This window comes from Fringilla coelebs (assembly GCF_963513975.1).
Source record: "Fringilla coelebs genome assembly, chromosome: 1".
Lineage (NCBI taxonomy): Eukaryota > Metazoa > Chordata > Aves > Passeriformes > Fringillidae > Fringilla > Fringilla coelebs.
The window spans coordinates 116,947,308-116,970,702 of record NC_140028.1 but is presented as its reverse complement, the minus strand read 5'-3'; positions in this window follow the sequence as shown (position 1 = coordinate 116,970,702).

Genomic DNA, 23,395 nt, shown 5'->3' with positions numbered 1-23,395 from the left:
GTTAAATACAAAAATTTGTGGGGAAAGATGTCTTCTCTGTAATTTGCTTCTGGCAGGTTATACTACAAACTCCTTCCTGTATTAGATTTTTCCTTCACAAATCTTAATAAAATGAGAAGTTTTGGAATATTCTGCTCATGAAAGATGCAGTGCATTCTCTCAATTCATTTTTCCTTTATGGATATACAGATGGAAAACCTCTCTGCACCACATCTGCAAATGTGCCACCTCCAAAGTGGATGGGGCCAGGTGAAGAAATGCTCCAAATTATTACAGTTGTAGAAAAATAACATCCAAATCAACTTACCCCCATATTTTTCAAACACCTTCAAATACATGAATCACTCAATATGCTGCCACGTATGAACTACAGAGAAACACATCTCACATCTACGTTCATGCTTAAAATTCTTTTAGATACTTTTGTATAAAAAGAAAAAGAACACATATTCAGATATTCATTTACTTAATACCAAGTGGCCATTGCTGTGGGCATATCAAAAGAGTTATTGTCATTTTTGCTTGATTTAGTTCCGTAAAATTCTTTCCCTGACCAAAAGAAGTATTGCGCTCAGTCCATACTGAACTTTTTAATAAAAAGCAGTAAAGCAATCTACTTCATTGTCAAATGATTGAAAGAAATTTAATTAATGCCTTTGGAAGGAACGCCTATATAAGTATCACAATCACAAGAATGTGCATATATGCATATATGAATACATATGCCCAGCCGCAGTCTACCTTGTTGCTTTAATGTCATAACACTATAGTCCATGAGCAGCTGGAGGCAAAAATGAACTCCTATAATTTAAAATATCGTGCTGACACAATTTTAAGGTCAAATTACATTGTGTACTTTATTAGAAGATTAAATGCTTGCTTCATCACAGGACACTTCAGCCCTAGAAAAAGCAGGCAGTATAGAAATGCTCACAGACAAACAAATTAAAAATAGTAAGTTATAAACAGGGGAAAATAAGTTTATGCCACACTAACAAAACCAAAAAGAAACAAAAAAAAACCCCAAACCCAAAAAGCAAAAAACACAAAGATGCATGAAAAGCAGTATGCTATGTTAGATGTTTATCTATACATAAGAGACAGGTGTCACAAAAACAAAACAAAAAAATCACGAAGCTAAAGAGAAACTTTAACTCACCAGTTTCCATCTGTTATATCTGAATTCATGCATAATTGATTATCCATGACTGGTAAGTTCTTTTTTTTCACTAGCCTAACACAGTTTTCTAAACATTATGTGTTAAATCACCACCAAAGTAAAGGGTGTTTGAGAAACCGTAAGGGCAGAATAAAAATTTTTAATGAAAAATAACATGTCAGTTAATAATAGAGCTGACCTATGTTTAAGAGAGAAATTTTAATCATGTGCATATTAAATATTAATAACCTATTCTGTTATTGTTATAATAAGGTTAAGTAAGCTTCTCCATGCTTAAGGAAAGAGAAAAAGTAGGAATATGTAACAGTGAAAAAAAAGCGCTGAGAAGCAGAGACATAAGGAAAATGTGTCAACAATAAACAAGAGGAAATGAGAAAGAAGGAAAAGATGAAGGTGGAAACTAATCTCTATGTGTCATTATGACTGCCAGAGTACTGGCAAAGCAGCAGCATCCTTTTATTTCAATTTTAATCATTTCTGAATTTTAATACCCTGCTCCTTTTGTAATTCTCCTGGCATTCCCTATATGCATCCATCCCAGCCAAAACACCAGTGTAAATTAAATGGCACACAACCACACCACTGATGTAGTTCTCCCAGTAGAACCAAGTGAGTGACCAAAAAGCAGAGAAGGTATGACTACTTTGTATCCCCACAGACTACTGGCCAATTAAGTGACTTAATGTTCTTCAATTCCTTTAATTTTGAAAAGAAGGGCAGTGGTTAGGTAACCCAGCAATATAGAGCCATTAAAAAAAAATAAAGCAAGCCAGTAGTAATACAATAATCAGTGACCATCAGGGCCTGGAAAAATGAGTTTGCTCTCACTGGCACTAAGGAGCATCACATGATTATTTAATTACAGCTCTAATTTTTGTCTCGTGGATGGCAACATATCAACAATTAATAGGGCAAATAGAGGAGACTGCATTTTTAAAGAGACAGAACCTATATGAAATAGTGCTTGGTAATGCAATTTATCAGACAGTATAATGCTTCTTACGGCATATCTGTCATCCTGCCAAACATATAAAGAAATTCTACTTGTTCAATTCTCCTGCATGGTATCCATAAAATTCTTCTGGAATGCTTAGAAAACAATAACTACACCTATGAGTATCCTTAGTGCCATTTTAAGCGGCAATGCAGAAGTCGGTTACTTGTAGGGCTCGCAGCCCAAATAAAGTAGTGGAATCACAAGTTTCAAATGCAAACATGCCATAAAATTTTCTTGGAAAGATTATAACGAAAGCCGTCAGGAATGGCAAAAATGATTATGGTGTTCAGTGAGTCAAGTGAAGAAAAAAAGAAAGTCAATAAAATACAGTCAATGGGACAGAGATTGATTTTGACCGATTGACTTTACTGTGAGGTTTTCTTTCAAAGCATACCGAAACTAGGGGCTCAAAACCTATATCATACCGTTCCTGCACAGGACTGCTGGTTAAGAAATGAGAAACAAGACCTAAAAGAAGATGTATGATAGATATTATCGACTGAAAAGCTCTGCTTTAAAACAGCTGGATGCGGTTCCTTTTCCCTCGTGCCTCATCCTGCAACGACGGCAGTGTGGAACCTAGGAACTGTGGGAAGTTCACTATGTCAAGGAGCACTTTCTACAGTTAGGGCAATCTGGAAACTTATCAAAAGAAAAGCTAATTTTATGCACCTTTTTGCAAATGTCCTCACTTTTTCACAGCAATGGGTGGACCAAGCTATGAACCCCATATATTCCTATTATCCAGTGTATGTTTCGGACAATAGCTAATATATGACATAGCAAAAGCAAGCTCCAAATTTCCTCTCTGCAATAAATTGTACCTGTGAAAAACGTATCGTACTATGCTTAGAAGGTTTTTTAATCCTACTTCTCAAATAAAAATTAGACATGCTTTTTAATTTGATATTCTAAAATCTACCCTTTGAACAAGCAAAGAACACTGAGTTTGGGCCCTTGCACAGGAAAAAACCCCACCGCTAAACAGCAGTTCAAGTAGTATTTCAAAAAGTGTGACTAGAGAAGCAGTACTATTACAATAAATGTTCCATTCCTCCCCAAAATTGTGTCAAATTAAGTTGTTTTCATTGAAGTCATGAACATTCTAGATTGGAGATCTTAATCTATAATCTTAAAAAGAAAGCTGGCAAGCAAGAGCTTGTATGTAAAAGTAAATATAATTCTTTTTATGCACTGGTTACTATACAGATAACATGTCTCACAAAGACTGTAATTAAATGTCTAGTGCAGAAGTAACACTAAAAAGCATACAGTATTATTACATTACAATGAATCCTTAGAAGCTAAAACTGTCATTTTTAAGATTCCTTTAATTATTCTTGAGACTTCTTACATTTATCAAGAAAGCCCACCTATGATGAAAAGCACTAATGATTTAAAATCTTTCTAATACTGCTCTCCACAAAAATATTAATTTAATCTTTGATTATAAACATTTTAAAACTCAGTCTGGAATTCCTCTCCACTTCATTTTTTGCCTTTGGTCCTTCTGAGACCCTGCATGCACGCACGCTCTCTCCCACTTTCTTTCCCCTCCGCTCTTCTCTGTCTTTTATTTAATGTAATAGAAGTAGGAATATAGGGTGTGTATGATGTTAGATCTTTCCTCCTTTTCATTGAAAATGTTTTTAATTACCTGGCTATTATGACCAGACACATATTCTAAGGGCAGTTACTGAAAAGGAAATACCTTTCTCATACCTTTGCATGTGGGTTTGAGTTCAGAGCAGCAATTCTTGGCACTTCTGCTAAAAATGTTTTCCACTCTAGGACTGATTTACAAATATAAAGAATTACTTAATCCTTCACTGTTCTATGAAACACGTATACTACTAATTTTATAGGTGGGTAAATAAACCAGGAGCATATTAAGGCCACATTTATAAAAGGATAGTGTGCTGCAGCTTCCTTTTCTTTCATATAAAGTTATGTGCTGAGCATTTTCAAAATCAGGGTTACGGCATCAAAGGTGGCAAATATGGCATGGACAGTTATTAACCCAAAATTGCACTTTTTTTTCAGGGCTGAAACCAGAACCAGGAGTCAAGACACCAGAAAAGACTATGAGACAGTCCTCCAAGCACAGGTGGTCTGAGTGCATCACCACTTCGTCTAGCGAGCAGCAAGTGCAACGACCCACAAATGATTGCTGCTGGCCAAATAAATCCTGTCAGAGCAGGATCCCGGGAAGACGAGATGCACTTGAGGTTTAAAGCACCTCCCTCATCTCCTCAGGTCATATCATGTCATACTGCGCCACGGGAAAGAGATAGAGCAGATAGTCCCTGGAAGTTATGTAAGGCCAGCGCAGCTGACAGACGTGGCCCATCCTGATGTTCTGCACCCAGGTGCAGCTGGGGTGACCGAGGCCCATCTGCAAGCCAGCAGACTCCTCTGCCTCTCTAACCCGCAGTTCACAGCAGCAAAGCACGAGGTAGCGAGAGCTAACTTCTGTCAGCCTACAGCTGTGCAGAGGTGTCACCAGCAATGCTTTACAACAGCTCAGAGACAGCAGCTAGCCTGCGCTCCGGTGGAAGCGAGTCTTGCAGTCCCAATCCCAGCAAACACAAATGCACAGTGCTTCACTGGGGAATCAAATCTCCAAAGAGATTGCTGTGCGTTGGTGTTCTAAGTAAATAGCTGAAAGGTGGACCTTGCCACAAATACTAAGTGTTAGTGTGTCCCTCAGCCCATCTGAACACCTAACACCGACCCTCTACAGGAACACTGAAAACCAAGCTCTGCAGTGACACATCAGTGTGCATGGGAGCAAAGTCAGGCTCAGCAAGTTTAAAAGGAAATATTTAGAATTCAGACAGTGCCTGAGGTATGTTACTACACTCTACTAGTGTACTCTACTATTACTATGCCATTCCTAGTACACGGCACCAGATAAAACAGATTAAGAGTAGGTTACAACTGGTACAGGGCACAAGGACCAGATCGGAACATATGTACAAGATCAGTGCTGGCAAGTCTCCTTAAAACTAATCTCTATCAAGACTTAAACCTACTGAGAGCAGTGCTGCGCAGAAACCATGAGAAAGCTGACATTTGCAGAGCAATAGAATGGATCCCCATTATGTAATGAAGTGTTGATGATAACTGTGGTAAACTTAGATGCCACAGGATGGCAAATGTTTGACAGGAACATCATAGTATATCCTCTTGGAAGTAACAGTTACAAGTTGTGGTCAGGGCTGTTGAGAGTTCATGATACCACAGCCAAGGGAACTGACCAACAAGCCAACTTAGTGTTAAGTGCAATACTTTGAGAATCTGAGGGAGGAATTAACCTCTCAGGTAAAAGTTATTAATGGAGTCCTTCAACAGAGAATTTAGAGAAGCTTTTTACAAACTGTAAGTTATTCTGACTGCAGTTATCTTCAGTTCAAATGCCGGCTACTTGGACTCATCGCTTCAAGATTAAAAGTAACATCAACAGGGCTTTCTGAGACTGACTTTATAAAGTTACAAAATTTCCATATAGCAGGCAGTAAGAACTGTAAGTTACTCTTTAACCGTCAAACTGTTTTACTTCTTTCTTTTTTTCTTTTTTTTTCTTTTTTTTTTTTTTTTAGAATCAGTAGCAACTTTGTGACAACTAAAGTTTAAAAAATGCACTTGATTGCATAGTGACAGATTTGCAGAACATTTTTCATCACACACACATATGTGCTTTCAGTTATTAATAAAATGCTTCTGCCCTTAATCTGCCATTGCCTGAATATACAATTACAGTGTCTTGGATAGACAAATACTGTTAAGGAATTCTGTTTTCCCTGTTTGAGATGCAATTCAATTACACCAAGTAAAACTGAATACTATGTCTTTAAAACTGGCTTCGGCTTGCTACAGAGAGGAATACTGAATCACTTTTCTATTAAGTTCCTCTTAGAGTGGAATGATAACAAAACTTTCTTCTCTTCCTCACCCCCACCTTCCTTTTTTGCTTGTTTTAAACAAGGAAGAGCCAGCTGCCCTGGGTAACACCACAGGTAGATATTAAAATGGAGACAGCCATTATTTAGTGGCGACAGGAATATAAATACAGGCACTAACCTATAAACTGGTGTTTACTTCAGGAAAGTAAGTCATATTTTTACCTCTGATTGCCGTGCTGTCAGTTTAATGCAGCGTAAATAAACAGTAGGTGCATGATAGCTTTAAGTAGAAAGTGTTCATTCCACAAGAGCAGCAGGTTACTGAAGCCTGATGCCTATAACGGCAAAAACAGAACTTCCATTTTACCTGGCTAAGAGACTTGTGGCTTTTCTATATAAATTAATTTGTCAGAATTCTATGAAAAATATTATGCACTCAAAGAACTTTACAAAAAACATTCATTTTTGCAGCCCTCAACTTGAACCATTTGAAAAAACAAAAGCCAATCACTCCTCTGTAATTTCATCATCCCATCGCTCTAAATGAAAGCTTTATATAATCAACCTAATATAACAGAAAATAAAATGATATATAGAATTGCCTATACTTTGAGTTATTTTGTTCTTATAAATATATTCCCTGACTGAAAGTAAAAAAATTCCCCTTTGGAAAAAGCAATGATGTCTGAGAAGATTGTATATACACTCTACATCTATTAACATAAATTATAAGAAAGTAAAATGTTCCAGATGTGTTTAAACTGTTGTAGAAGGAAAGTTTGTGGCTTCACTGGATATATATTAAATATATCTAGAGAGAGCAATGGCAGTTATATACAAGAAGGCAATAAAAGGCTTCACTAGAGTCTATGTTAAAATACCATAGTTCCTAGAAATATGACTAAAACATTTCAGAAGTCGTATTTCCTCCAGTTTTAATTCAGAAATCTACTTTAATGTATTTTTCTATATATTACGAACTATTTTATTAATAAAGTAATCTTCTTAATTTTTTTTCAAATGCAGCTGGAAACGTAAGGAATTACTTCAAATTCCTCTGACAATACTTAGACTAAAAAAAAAAAATAGGTAACATTAAAAAGGTAACAGTACTTTGAAAAATCAAGTAGTTGATACATTTAAAAGATTTGGTGGGGTTTTTTGCTGGCCTTTTTTTTAAGAACAACAGACTTCAACTGATTATCATCTAAATGGCAGTTGCACACATGTAAAGCCCTCTCTATCCCAAACCTGTAACGTGGGAGAAACATTCTCTTTACAGAGACCTCTCTGAAGAGGTTTTAGTGCTGCTGGGGTGGATGTGCCCACGTCCCCAGCAGGGCTGAAGGTGGTGGTCGGTGCCTGTGGGATGCTGGCAGGGCTGCAGGCAGGGCTGGCGCTGCCTTGGGAAGCACAGCCACAGAGGGCAGGTGCTCATCCGCTGACCCTGGGCCTACGCTGCAAACCTGAGAGGTGCCCTGCTCGTGTACAAGCTGGGGCTGGCGTGGCAGCCTCTCTCTGCTTCTGATACTGCCAAAGCACTCTGTCCCATCAGTGAGTTACAGATCGACTCTGCTTCACACTGCTTTCTCGGGAGCACAGCAGCAGGTTAGGATTCACACAAGTCGCTAAAATAGCATGAGAGGGGAAACTGCGAGAGTTACTTTGCTATTTAAAGTATCAAGAACAAAGAATATAGAAAGGAAATGGCCAGTTTTCCCAAATTCATGCACAAAAAGCATTTCATTTGAATATTTTTTGTTCCAGTAAACTATTTTGCATACAAAGGACTTATTTATTACATATTTGAACTTGTGGGAAAAAAGGGAAGGAATGCACTGATTCCTGAAATAACTCTACAGCCTTTTTGGAGGCTTTGCTCTTATGTGCTCTTGTTCTACTCAGAACAGTTTTATTACAGAGACAGAGGAATTCCTTGGAGTCAGTTGTTTCTTTTCCACTAGCTGTACTGAAGAGTGGGCATACATAGCATACTAGCCAAGGATTTTAATTTCTCTTCTATTGCCTTATTATGTTTGTGCACTATCTGTTCCGACGCATGCTTATATGTGAACACGTTGCATTTTCTGCCTGCTCATTATTTTACCTACTCTATGTTATTTCACATTTCCTCACAAAACCATTGCTTTAACTCGAAAAGCGAGGTAATACCAATAACAATCTCAAATAGAAAGTGAATTAGAAAATGACTGTGTGTATGTATAAACATATTAAAGAGCATATAGGAGTACGGGACTGGAAAGAGCATTCTCAAATTCTACAAATAGTGCTGAAGAGTAATTAGAAGATAGAAATTGCAGAGAACATGCTATATTCATGTCTATACACTCTACGCTTACAGTTTCAAGTTGTTTTTGAATAGTGCGCCTGATTTGACACATTTCTATCTGGTGATTGTGTTAAATGCTTGAACAGATAGTGAAATATCCAAGCATTCCTTGTGCTAACTACAGCTGAAATTTTACACTTATTGTAACCTTTCCTAACAATGTGAGAAAAACAGAGTAAATATATTAAATTTGTTTCACAACAGATGCTTAGGTTGTTAATATTTAAGATGCCTATTCATGCTATTCCTGTCTGCACATTTGTCAAAAATGTAAGCTTGAATGCTAATGTTTGCCAGCAGACTACAGCAGACAAATATATGAATGCACTGTACCAAAATAATATAAAGTAGAAATAAGGGGCCGCTGCTAACTCCCACCCAAGTAGCACGGACCAGAATGAGAGGGCACCTCCAGATCACACGCCCTGGAGTCTCTGCATCTGAATTTGTGAATTATTTTCGCAGAAGCGCTGCGCTGATTTGCACGGACTTAAACCAGCGAAGAGCTTTTCTCAGTTTAAACTCATTTCAGTTTAGGAGCTGGTGCAAAGTGTTTCAGAAAACTTAGATTGTAGCGAAGTTTCTCCCGCAGTCAGAAAAAGCTGGAGACTGGCAGAGGGAAACTCCGGGTCGGGCAGGTGCCTGTCAGGAGCGCTCCCCCCGGCCGCCGGCGGACACGGCGACAAAGGGGCGAGGATTTAGCAAAACCTCGGGTGGCGGGTTCGGAGACGGAGCGGAAAAATCAAAAGTAAATCCTGGAGCACGCAGACGAGCTCCTGGCAGTGCTCCCCGTGACAGCGGCAGCGCCGGGTCGTGCCGCGGGCGGGCGGGGGGGACGTGCCACCCACCGCCACGGGCGCGCCCCCGGCTGGGGCAGCCGCCGCCGCTCGGCCGCCCGCGCAACCCCCGCGCCCCGCGGAAGCGCCACCCCGCGACCCCCCCCCCATCCCCCTGCCCGCGACCCCCGGCCCCGCCGCTTCGCCCCGCGCCGTCGGGGGCGCCGCCGCCCCGCGCCCGCCGCTGCCGGGAGGCGCGCGGCGCAGGGTAAGAACTTTGCCAAACTTCTGGGGTTTTTTCCCTCTGCCCCCACCCCCACCTCCCCCCGCTCCCCCCGTGCCGGCGGCGGGTGAGGCGGCAGCGGGCGAGGGAGCGGAGCGGAGCGGGGCCGGCGACCGGCAGCGGCGCGGCGGCAGGTGTGAGCCCGTGCCGGCCGGGAGGCTCCGGCAGCGGCAGAGCCGAGCGCAGCCACCCGCCCCGCGCCTCCCTCCCGCCCGCCCTCCCGGGCCGGCACGGCCGGGTAAATCGCCGCGGCGGGTGCCCCCGGCACGGCTCTGTCCCCCCCGTCCCCCACGTCCCCGAGGAGAGACGCCGAAGGAGCGGGACCGACTCACTCATGGGAGCGCGGCGGGCGAGGCCGGCGACACCTCCGGCTTCCGAGGCGCCGGCGAAGTTAATTGCACTGAAGTTCAAGTTGTCTTTTCACCCATCAGGAGTGGGCGTTTAAAGGAAGGAGAGCGAGGAGGAGGAGGGGGAGGGGGGAGAGTCTCTCTCGCTCGCTCGCTCTCGCACACACACACACGCACACACACACAGACACACACAGAGGCACACGCATGCACGCACGCACACACACACACACGCACACGCACCCGCCCGCTCGGCTCCGCTCCCGAGCTGCCTCAGCAAGGAGGAGCCCGGACGGAAAACACCAGGGCAGCAAGGTACCGGCGTGGGGCAGCCCTGCCTCTGCCTGCGTGTGTCTGTGCGGGTGTGCCTGCGTGTGTGTGTGTGTATATGTCTGTGAGTGTGTGTGTGTGTGTGTGTGTGTGTGTGCCCGCGCTCCCCCCGCCCGCTGCCTCGCACGGCCCCTCCAGGCGGGGAGGTGCACGCTGCCCCCGGGGAGGGGGCGGCGGTGCCGTCGGGGCAGCGCGGCCGCTGGAGGCCGGTCCGACTGGGGCCGGGGTCTCCGAGCCCTGCGCCGCCCGCTCCGCTCCGCGCCCGCTGCCTCCTGCCTGCGCGGCGGCGGTGGGAGGGGGGGAGAAGCGAGCGGCGGCTGGAGCGCAGCGGTGGCGTGTGTCTGTGTGTGTGTGTGCGCGGCGGCTCCTTCCCTCCGGCGGCTCCCGGCCCCGCGGGGCGGTGGGGCTGACTTGGTGGAAATGCCAGGGGGATGGTGGTGTGCTTGTGTCCATGCCTGCCGTGCCTCCCTTACCCCCGGAACTCGGGCCGAAACCCTCCACCGTCCCCGCATTGCCTTCCCCAGCACCGCGCCCCCGCCCCCCCTCTTCCCCCTTCTCTCCATCCTTCCCCCGCTCCTTTATTTCCACAGCTGTCCCCGCGCCCTCTGGCCGCCCCGCGCCGCTACTCCCAGAGCACCGGCGGCAGCCCCTTTCGGGCAGGCAGCGCTCCACGGCCACCCGCGATTTGAGGTGGCCGAGGGAGAGAAGCTCCGCTACCGCGCTGGCGGTCTCCGCGGGTTGGGGATGCCCGGGTGCGGGCAGGCATCCCCCGGAGGCCTCTGCATGCCGGCAGTTCCGCTGCCCCGTCGGGCCGGGAGCGGGGCCGAGTCCCGCATCGCTGTGGTCCTCCTGCCCGGTGTTTCACCTGGCACCACGTGCTCCTCCGTAACGCTGTTTGAGAATTGTCTTTATTCATGAAACTTCTCCTAGGGGAAGTACTTTTCTCTCCTTTTTTTCTTTTTAAGACCTTCTTTCCCCTCTTCACTGATACAGGATTTGGAAGTGGAGTTCCTGGAGAATGACCCTGGCAATGAACGCAGGTTTCCCTGAAAGCTGAGGCTGTTTCTTATTCCCTAGGAGACTGACGAGAGAGGGGACCCCGGATGTCAGCCCGATCTCCGGTTTTTATTTGTCTCGACTTTGAGGCAGATTTTCTCTTTCAGCTCTGGGAGCTGACAGGTACAATTCCCATAGGCACCTTTGCATGAAACAAGACCAAGGCCAAGAAGTTGATTTGTCATTGCTTTTCCTAGTTAGCCAGCAGTATGTCCTTCTATTAATTGCTATTAGTAAGTTAACCTTGTAGCTCAGTTATTGAATAATCATTAATCCATGGAGGATACACAAGCCCAAAGGTTAATAATAGGAATAGCAATTAATAATATTGACCTTGCCAGTGGGGAGAGTATTTTTGTCACAGTTATTAAAAGGCACTACTATTTATACTAGGTACAGTGGTGCAAATTTGGACTCAATATGTTGAATACCAAATTACTTCAACAACACCAGAAATTAATTCACCCCTTTATCTCCATGTTATCGGTCCTCTGACTTTCTCTCAGTTTAAAAGGTATCATCCCCTACTCTCTCATTTTAAATAGAAATGCTAGGTCTTTAATCAATTCTGACATTTCCACTAGAAAATAACATTGAGCTCACTTACACAGATAAAAATTTATTTGCCTGCAGCTGATTTGTTGTAGTGCTTTGGACCTATTCATTTCTCAGAGAGGACTTAGCTTTTTATGGTCTTTTGATACCATGGGGTAATAAATAGGAGATCAGTACAAAGGGAACATTCTCTCTTTTATAGGTCCAACTCTCCACTCCCTGGAGTTGCCTCCTCACAGAGCTACTCTGACTGACTGACTAACCTACATCCTTCTATTGTCAAAGACCCATCTCCTTTATTTGTATCACATTTCTGACTGGCTGGTCAGTAAGCCCTAATAATAATCATGTTTCATGTCTCAGAAATCTAATAATCAAGTTACTCATTGCTACAAATTGCAGCTAAGCTATTTGGGTTAGTCACGTTATCCCCACTTTAAAGGCAGGGAAACTGAAACAGGAAAATTAACACATTTGCCTGAGGCTACACATGGATTTGAGACCAGATCCAGAACTGGAACTGAGTTTAGATCAAGCTCCCTCTTAAAGATCCTCAAATGCACTGTGGAAAATCCTTCCTTAAAATAGAAATGTAGCATAAACTTTTTTTTTCATCAACTTTGTATATTAGTCAAAATATACACGCTTTTTTAAAGTCACATTTTGTTTTTAAAAGATCAGGTTTATTCAGCTTAAAAAAAAAAAGTGTGGTAATACTTTTATACTACATCAGGCAGTTTACTTTGGAAACAAATATTTAATACCAGACTGTGAGCAGTAATGGGAATAGAATTGCTTGTTATTAGGCTACTGTAAACAATATTAGCTGAATGTTATGGTATTGTTACAAACCAACAAACTATGATGGGAAGTCCAGGATTAGTATAGATAAGGCGCTCTTGCTTACCTAGTGTGCACTGGTATTCACCATGATGCTCCTTCAGTGCTTTCAGTATCAAAATACCTGCTATGAGTATAAACACTGAAAAACGTATGGGACAACCATATACTGTGTTTGAGAATTATGATTTATATCATTAGGCAGTGAGTTTTACCAAGTTGTGTCATTCATGTCACCGAAGCAAGACACATATTGCCTGCCCTTTAGCTGTGGCATGTCATCAAAGCTATTTGGTGTGACTGAGCACAGATGGCATGCCTAAAAACCAAGTGTACAATATAACTTTCCTATTACTGACACGTAGATATTTCCTCTTCCTCAATTCCCCCCCTCCCAGATGTTTGCTTGCCCAGCCTTCTAAGGAACTATAGAAAGTCATGTTCATCCTGCTCATCCCTGATGCCTGGAATTGTGCAGTTGAAACCCTATACAGAATAACTGCTCACATTCTTTTTTAATTATTTTTTTTATTTATGCTGACAGCTCCTTTCTGAGCATTTTTAAAGTCCTGATTTGAGGGAAGTGGGTGCAGATCTCATTCAAATAGTCATTCTCCAATACCATTAGCATTACCTGCCAAAAATGAAAGTGGCATATGAATCACAATAAGCCACTCATGAATTTGTGGATTTAGAACCTGCCAAGGAACAACAGATACACACACAATTTCAAAGACCCATCAGTTTTAGGTACTTCCAGCAGTGCATAAAAGTACATTTATCCAAAGACTGTCTTACTGATGGCACATTCTATAAGGCCTACAGACATATCTGATTCCAGGGAAGGATAATACTAACTGAAAATATTTCTCTTCCAGTCTTTCTTTCACAAGTGAGGTAGTGAAAGTGATGAATCTGCTAATCATAACCATGTCAGAGCCCTTCCTGAGGTGCCCCTTATTGAAGTGGTACTGTGACAAAATGATGTGTTGCTTTTGTGTGAGAAGAGCTTTAAAATCCTCTGGGAAATATCACAGTTGCTTTCCAGTTCCTTTCAGACATGTAAATACCTTTATGTTTAGACATGAGTACAGAGGGGTGGAAAGTGAAGTTCAGCGAGGAGGAGAGTGGGGTTAAAAGCATCCACATGGATCCAGGAACCAAATACATACATATGTGGGCTTTTTTCTGTGTCTGATATTATCTGGGGCTTGAAATGAAGTGTTCATTATCAAGAAGAAACGCTGTAGGAACGTGTGCCTACTTGAGAGTTATGTTGACCCATGGCTGACAGAGAAGGCCATCTTCTGCCTGAAATTACAGATGAGCAACAGAACTCTCAGTAGTGCTCAGATACTTGTGTCGTTCCCAAGTTATATGTACATTATCAAGTATGGTTTATTTCCAGCTTGTAGTGTGTGGATAATGCTATATCAGTGAAAACCACCACATGCCACCTATCATTCTTTATAATTGCTTGCTTTCATCATGGTTTGCTTAAGCTGAGCACATCAGAAACTGAAAATAACATTTGGGTATTTTTTCCTTCTTAACATACAAAAACTCCAGCCTACGTTTTGAAAACTATTTATATGCTATTATTTGTGAAACCTAGCGAAGAAACCTTCATATTGGCATGGAGTACACATGGATGTCTCAGCAGCTTGTGAAATGTTAAGACTTGGTTTGAACTGTGTTCTAACCAGTTATCTGTTGTAGATGAAAATGGTAATCAACAGATACAACCATACTGAAGTAGCCTCCTGTGCATATCTTAAATGCAAGTGGCCATTACCAGCTGTGCCACAACCTTTTCTGATGTTTCAACTTGCTAGTGGCTCAGTGGAAGATAGTCAGATGTCTTTTCCTGAATACGTCTTTAGTGCATTTCTGCAGTCTGTTGGTTATTCTACTCTTTGTTGGTTAGAAACCAACCTCTCGAGTTCAGGACTATATCACCTTGCTACTTGAGTGTCTGTTCAGAAAATTTCTTTACTGAAGTGAGCATCATGTCAATAATAGCACATTCATCTGTCTATCTCCAGACTGGCTTATGTTCTCTCCAATCACACAGTGAAGGCCCATGTTTCCAGACCCTTGTGCTACACAGTACCTCAGTCCATTCGGCCTCTCTCCAAGATGGTAATTGCTTTCTGCTCCTCATCTCCATTACAGGAGATCTTTGGATTGCCTAAAAAAGTAAAGTGCATCCTGTAGATTTCCTCGTAAAACTTTGCTTTTTGGAAAAGAAGATCAACTTTTTGCAGGTGCATCAGTAATGTCAGACTCACTTTGTTTTGCCTGGCTGCCGTCTCCCTCTTCCATCAGTCTAAAAGTATCATTTTTTAAAGGATTGAAAAGTAGCATTTTTTAAAGGATTGAAGGAGATATATTAATATTTGTGTGAACCACTTTTCCTGCACATTGTCTGTTCTTTTCTCCTTCTACTTGGTGTCTGGTTTGTCTTGGCTGCTTTTAAAAATTCTGTTGCCTGTATTGAGAGGCTGCCAGATTAAACCAGTGAAGAGAAACCAGGTGACTGTCTACTTTTATGAATATAGGTTGTGTATAATAAATTCCGGTTTTACATCTATGCAAATTAAATCATCATATGATTCTGACTACATGCATTTTTTATCAAATATGGCATATATTTCACAAATTATATTTAACTTGTAGTCATGTTGCAATTTTGAATACCTAACTAGGAATTACAAGGTATGCTACTAGATCTTAGTAAATAGGTTTACAAACCCAGAAGAAATAGGAGAAATTTATCTTTTTTTCTTGTATTCTTGTTAAATCTAGTGAAAAAGCTTTTCCTGCTATAGGTGATAATATAAATGCCTTACTACTGTGCTGTTAAGAGACAAAAGTACACTTGGTTTCTTGAAATGTAGGGATTTTGTAAGGGCCTAAACAGAATGTGCCCAGAATAAGGAAGTTTCAGAGAAACATATCTTTGGTCTGGAGTTTACAGCACCTAGTTAGTGAGGCCTTTTATTAATGTTTCTTGTCACAGAGTAGAAGACATGAGTCACAATGTCAAAATAAACATTTTACTTCTGCAAAATTATATTTTCACCTCAGGAATATTGTGAAGCAAAAACGGGATTTAGCATAATTCTTCTTGTGGACAGACAGGGCAGTTTTAGTGTCAAGCCCTGAGCCTTGCAATATGATTCCCAACCATAGGTGCACCAGACTTTGAATAATCAGTCTGTCAGATGAGCTATGACAGGCATTATGCTGTGAACGTAACCCCTCAATGCTTTCAATGTTAATAATTTTCAGTAACTGCTGCTGGTTTTTTCCTAAATAAAAAGATATTTTGTTGAGCACAAAGATGTCTCTGTCAATCCTTGCGTTTCGGTCAATAAAAGGATCTGGATGGGTTGAAATGTGGGAATCAGGTGGAATTCAAACATGTGAACAAACAGCTGTGATTCACAAAACCTCTTCTAAGAAGTTGCCTAACCCTCAAAGCTCTGGGTTTGCCTTAGAGTTAGTTCCTTTTCCACCTGGAACTCCTATATGGCCATTCAGGACTGTTCATGCCCACCCAAGTCCTCTAGACCTGCAATATTCTTCTGCTTGAGTGTCTTGGTCAGCTTGGCCCCCTGGTTACTCGTGGAGTGTGCCCAAACTCCCTGACATGACTACATTCTTGACAAAATGCAGCAGGGTCACTGTGGTAATAATGGGACTTAATCCCAGGACTATTTTTATTTTTACTCTGATTTTTTTTTTTTGTTTTTAATTTTTTTAATCAGGATGTTGTATGTATTTCAGAGCAATTTAACATAGTGAAGACAAAAATAATCCCTAAAAAACTTAGTGTGTGCCCCAGCCCTGGGAATAAACTAAACATAAGATTATGATCTAAGGAATCTTGAATTCGTTTGTGCTCAAGGGCACTGTTTCAGCAGAAGGGTCGAGGCTGCCTCTTTTAAAATAACCATCAGCCTGGTGGTCAGAGTCCTCCCTGGGGTGAGAGGAGTTGTAAATTGGGGCCTTTCAGGGCAGCAGAGATGAATCCCATGATTGCATTAGTGCTCTAATCACAGAGTTGTTATATAGAGGGAGATGGGAAGCCAGCTTCTCCTCCAGCTATGTTTTAATAAAACATAAGTTTTGAAGGAAAGATCACAGGGACCTATTTTCATAAAAAGAACGAGGGTGTAGATACTGAGTGGATGGAGGCATCTCTCAGACAGCCCTGGGTAGAGCCCTGTCTTTGCAGGTAACCCTCAGGTAGAGCCTTTGCTTTAGAAGGAGGCAGGATTATAGATTTGGGACAAACCTCATTTTTTCCCTGGTTAACTCCAGTTGTCTTATGTTGAGGTCAAGACATGCTGTGCTGGCTGTTTTCCAGGCCACCCAGGTGTCTCTCCTGGTATGCTGCAGGAAAGTCATGCTTTCAAAACATGGTTTTAGACACCTGATAGGGAACCATGGGACAAAAAATGCGCTGTTGGTGCACCAGGATGCTTTGTAGGATTAGGCCATAAACAATATAAATCAGTATCTAATTATTAATAAGAGTTTATTTCATAATAACAGGAATACTTGGTATCTGCTAGGAACTGTTCTCTCGGTACAGTTTCTGGTCCATTTTTATTTTGCATCACAAAGGACAGCACAGGAAACTGTTGGATTGCATATTACTTATAATGAAAATTCTCTCTGTAAGTGTTTCCCATTAGAAGCTCTAATGGCTAACATGGCTAGACACTTATATTTGTTTTGAGTCCTGTGGGATGCAAGGTTAAAATTATCTTTTTATGGAATTTATCTAAATTAAAATGGAAATACCCACTAAAGTTTTGGCCTTCTCTAGGAAAAGTGTGATAATATTTAAAGATGCCCATTTCTTCTTTAAAAATACTTTTATTTTGCCTATTTGAAAACTTCCAAAATCAGGGGACAATATATTCCTCAAAAAAAGGAGGAATATATTTGACAGCAGTCCATTGCATGGATTTCCTCTGCCATGGCATAGCTGACTGCTTTTGCCACATATAGGATGTATGGGCACAGTTCAGACAGTCTGCCCCATCTGTGTTTCCTTCCCCAAACCTGCTTGATACAACTGAAGAGTAGGTTACAAAGCAGTCCTGGAACCCTTCCACTTGTGATCTACATCCTACAATATGGAATATTCTAAATATCTTGGGCTTTCCCTAGCTAGCAAGCTGGTTATTCTGGCTATGCATGAAGATACAGATTTGGGTCTTAATTAACATCTGCAGTTTAATCAAACCATTTATGATCCTGAGAAATCTGAACTGTAGACTTTCTGGTTTTTCTGATGACAGACAAATACAGTGAACTAAAATAGTAGTTTAATATATAAAGCATTTGCACCAGCTCTATGGCCGTGGTAACTTTTGTGGAAGCGTGAGAAGTCTGAAGATCATATTTTTCAATGTCTGATGAAGAATTCAAAGGTAATAGATATGAGATCAGACACACTAGGGACTTGACAAAAATTTTTGGTGTTTAAATTTAAACAGCATTCTGTGCCACTTTACAGGGGCTAACTCTCCTGTGGTGACAGTCCTGTAAATCTTTAGCTAGGCCCAGTTTTATTATAAAAGAAGTCGGCTGGCCCAAAAGAGAAAATATGGAATAAATTGCCATGAAAGTGGATTGGCCTGTTTAGTCTGGTGACCCAGTGAAACAGTGGAGGACTTTATAATCTGCAGTGCAGACAGGTCTTCATTGTTGAAGGAAGCAGGAAGTGCTAAGAGGGCTGTAATTGCATATTCTTTAATAAGAAATATAATTGTTGCTTTTACCAAACAGATCTCAGACAGATTTTAATAGTGTGCACACATTCAGAAGCCTCTGGAACACACCTTTTTACCCTAATTTGTTCATATACATTGATATATTCTAATGTATTTACACCCTCTAAAAATGTAGTCCATGTAGAGCATTTCTGAATTGCAGGGCTCCTTACTCTTCTTTTTTTCCTTTTTAGATTGACTATGATGATTCAGTAAGACAAAAGAAGATCCCATAGATGTGTTTCTTTTAATACTTTTAAGTTTCTGTCCTAGAATAAAGGCTTACTTTTGCCATGATTACAGCACTGCACTGTCAGGGCCTTGCCATCTTTTATTGTGCAGCATGTTTTAAAAAACCCACATAGCCCTCAGTACTGTATTTTTTTTCCCAAAAACTTCAAATTAGGAAACCACATTTGTGATGTAGTGTAATTTTCTTTGTTCAATCTGAAGGGGTAAAATCTTGTGTTACACCAGTAGCAACATAAGTCTTGATCGATAGGAGGGAAAACAGAGTTGTGCAAAGCCTATCATAGCCACTGAATGTGAAATCAGTGAAAGGAAGCATGATCTTCTAATACTGCTTCAGGTGGCTGAAATTCAGTTTTTCTTATTTCACATTCTATACTCTTGTTGTAGTCATTGCAAAACAGTTTTCTTAACTGGCATTAGGTGTATGGCTTCCTGTGAACCATGGTAACCGAGGCTTGAGATTTATGAACGATTGTTTAGTTTTCATCAAACTCCCTCAATCTGTAGATCTAAGCAAAAATCACACCATATGTTGAAAATGAGTTCAGTAGTGACTGTCTTTCAGCAGCTGTGCTAAATTTGTATTGTTCCGCAGTGTTATGGACAGCTTTTTTCAAAACAATTGAGATCACACATATATACTTAATTATTTTTATTACTGTTGAGCATCACATTTTAAAAGGCTTGAAATCTTTTTTCAGTGAAAGGTGAAGCTAGGAAAACATTTGATTTTTGTCCCAGGATACTCATGCTTTCAGTTTATTTGTAGAAAATATAAATCATAGATAGATAGATAGATAGATAGATAGATAGATAGATAGATAGATAGATAGATACATACATACATACATACATACATACATGCTCCATGATGACCAGATTCTAGACTAATCAGTTGAAAGGTTTAAATGTAAAAGGTTAAAATGTAAAAGGGTGCAAGCTCTGCACCATAAACATAACATATTTTTTGCTTTACTAAAAAAACAAAATAAAACAAAACGAAACAAAACAAAACAAACAAACAAACAAAAAAATGAAAAAAAAGTGCTGCATTCTCTTGTAGTTTGGACATTGGCTTTAGAATATAAATGCTTGACTGATAGTAACTCGTGTGAGTTCATCAATTCCTTTTATATTGTCTTCTAATCACACCCTGTTAAAGGCTTCCATTGCTCAGGTGGGCTACGTGTGAAATATCCCCCTTTAGTCCCAGGGGGGTATTCAATATCATTTATCAGATCAAGGAAAGGGTAGGACAGCATACAATATCTGCAAATAATATTCAAACAGCTGAGGTTTAGGAAGAGATTTTATTAAAAGGAACATCTACAGAAAGAAGATAAGTACCACTACAGTTGGTCACAGTTCATATTTATCTCTTAAAACCGCATGTCAAGGTAAGTTGCATCTGTGCAAGCAGGAAAATGAAGTCGTGGTTTGCTACTGCTTGGCAATATTCATGCAGTGAGTCAAGTCAACAATACTGAGGTTGAGCAGAACACAAACCAAGGAGGCCGCCCATGCAAATGATACATCCTGGTTGCTTCCTCATGAACTCTTCCATGAAATCTTGCTGCACCCATCTTGATTGCATATGCTAATCCCAGATTCTTAATTGACTCATAACAGATTTATCTGGATTTCCAACTTCCTCTTCTCTTTTGAATGTTAATTAAAAGAAAAAAGATTACATTTAAGATATTCATTACAGTAGCAGAGTTTTCTGCTAGAGGTGTTCAGAGCCAAATTTTGGTTTTATTTAGATAGGAGTATTTATAATCAATGAGCTTAAGTCTGTTTTGCACTAGGGACCTTTTGATACCCACATAGTAAAAAATGGCCTTAGCAGCCATTGAAGAATTTATAAATTTCATAGAGTATATTTTCTACATATTACCTCATGCAGTAAAACTGAGAAAAACGACCCATCTTTTAATATAAAGTATATGTAACAGTCCAAAGTCAGTTTTTTTGGATGAAAATGAGCTCAGAACTGCTCATGTAGACTTGTAGATTCCCCCTGTCTTCCCCTAAATCACTCACTATCACTATTAGACCTGCAGAAGTAGGTCCTCCTCTGTGTGGAATATGGAGATTTCAAGTCATGTTTCTAGCCTAAACAGAAAATTTTCTTTTGGTATTTTCTAAGCCAGATGCACAGCTTGTTTATTTTTAGTCAATATTTAGGAACACTTTAAATTTTGGTTTTTGGTGTTGTGTTTTTTTTTTTTTTTGGTCATATGGACAATATAAAACTTAATTAAAGAAGAAGTAGAATGAAAATTCTCTTTTTCCTTTTTTTTTTTTTTAAAAAAAAAAAAGCAAACCTCATTCCTACTGTGGAGTTGTGCAGGGCTTTTTCTCCCACATTTTTGTTATTGTTTTTGTTTCTCCTTAGTAAGGTATTTTGTAGTTATACTCTTGCTTGGCAACCCACCATATTGTTGTTGGTAATTTGGGGTTTTTTATATTCAGTAGATTAAATCATACTATCCTATTTGGGATCTTCCCACCATTACAGCTTTTGCCACCCATAACCTTATTTTATGATCAAAGGGGAAATAAAGGGAAAGCAGTAATGTTAATAGGCTTTCCCATGCAGTCTCTCTGGGAATGGTCTTTTTATAAGTGTCTTGAACTTGACCTCTTCAGAAGGCCCAAAGGTCCAACACACATTTTTAAAGTTGCATTTAAATTTTAATATTTTTATTCTGTGAAGCCATTTAAAACCTGGCCCTCAAAACACAAAGCATAAATCTTTCAGGACAGTCATCCAGTAAAATTGATGTGTGCGGAAGAGAAATTCCGGAAAACCCCTACAGCTCTATTGCTTTGCTTTTCATGTTGTTTTATAGATACGTTCCCTGCAACACTACCAAATAATCAAACAAAATCCAATGAATAATATTGTGATTTCATCACTCTGGCATTTGAACTTGCAAATACAATTTAGCAATGAATTAGGAGAGGAAAAGTTTTGCATTGCCCCACCCTCATTATAAAAATGTTCTTCTGAGCCAAGCATTTGAGGCATTAGAAAGATTTACAGTAATAATATAAGGAGCAATAATGAACTTGGGAACAAGGGAGTCCTGTAAGGGGTTCTCAGAATGAGAGAGAGGTTTTGTAAGCAATTCTATCAACACTAAATAAATATTTAGGAAGATCGTCTTCTCTCAGTGAGTCTGTATAATAATTGTACTGCTAATAGGAAGTATATGATTTGGATATGAGAAGATACGTATCTCTGAGTCCATTCAACTTGTTTGTGTGGGTGAATCTAGTTCTCATTAAAGGTACTGGTTAGACTGTCCTGATTGCTACTGTCTTCTTTCCATGAAAATGTCAGCTTTGTCACCTGCTGTGCAAGGTTTCCAGCCATCCCAGTTCATCTGAGGGCAAGCTCTTCTATCTGCGGTCTCTTTTATTTTGGTATGGTCAACAAGGCAGCCAGGTGTGACGGGGCAATTTGATAATGTAGTTGGAAAGGAAAAAAAACATGTGTTAAATGCTTTGACTTGACCTGTAGGTGGGGGTCACAGCGTTTCCCATCACCATAATGTCAGTGTGCGCTCCCCACAGAATTCATGTTTAATTTTCTTCTGCGTGTCCTACTCCTGCATTCCTAAATTCGAGTCTCTGACCGTATACCAATAAACAGAAAAACCTGGGGAGCAGGAGAAGGCAAGGCAGGAGGGAGGCAGGCAGGAGTGGCTATTTGTTTGCCTTACCTCCTTGCTCAGTGTCCTGCTGCAAAGGGAGCAGCCAGGATGGAATCTGACCTCTTGCTCCCAATGCTCACCCTGGCGTCCCGAGCGCATGGCTGAGCTGAGGATGTGGGCACAGAAACAGGGAATCCCGTTGGAATTGCTGGAAAAAACTCTCATTAACTTAATGAGATTTGGAACATTACAAGGGAACTCCAGCTGGAACCAGATCTGAACCTGAGTGCGAAACATTCCTGAATACACTACCACAAACTTGTTTCAAGGAGAATATGTGCTCAGACATACAAATGGCTAGATTCTGATCTCGGTAATGCCAGCGTGAGTGTCTTGACTCATACAAACTGCACTCAGAGGACTAGCCCTGAAGACTGTAAAATGAGGATGCACACATGCCACAGGAGACTGCAAAAGGAGGGTGGAGCTACGAGGATTCAGCCACACACCTTGCTGGAACACCTTAAGTCAGGTAGACCTGGCAGCAGTTGGCTGAGACGAGACTTTCATCCTGCATAATCACTACTTTCCATAATTAAGTGCAGAGTCTGACTGGGTTCACACTTCATTGTGCTGCAGTCTAGCTACATTCACATCCTCACTACCAGACTCCTTGTCCAGCTCTGTAACAAACACTCTCTGCTTTTCTTTCTTTAAGATCAGTAGCTGAACTGCCATGACTGCTGGGCTTCTGGGGGAAAGAGAACTGCCTTGTGAATATCAGAAATATAGATAGAGGAGAGAAGAAACAGATTCTCCCTTCAGCATAGTGTGATATGGCAGCAGGCTGGTCTCAAAATAGACAGAGGAAGTGCTGAATGACCCAAGTGATGACAGGCTTGGTGGCATTCTCCTGCATGTATAGAAGACACTTGTTTTGTCCATATGTCTCCATATCCATACCGTTGCCGAGAAACTACTGTAGTGTTCTTCTGGAGTGATATTCAGACCACAAGCTTAGTCTGAAGGAGAAAGCCAGTGTGTTTCCATCTAGTTTATAAACTGTTGAA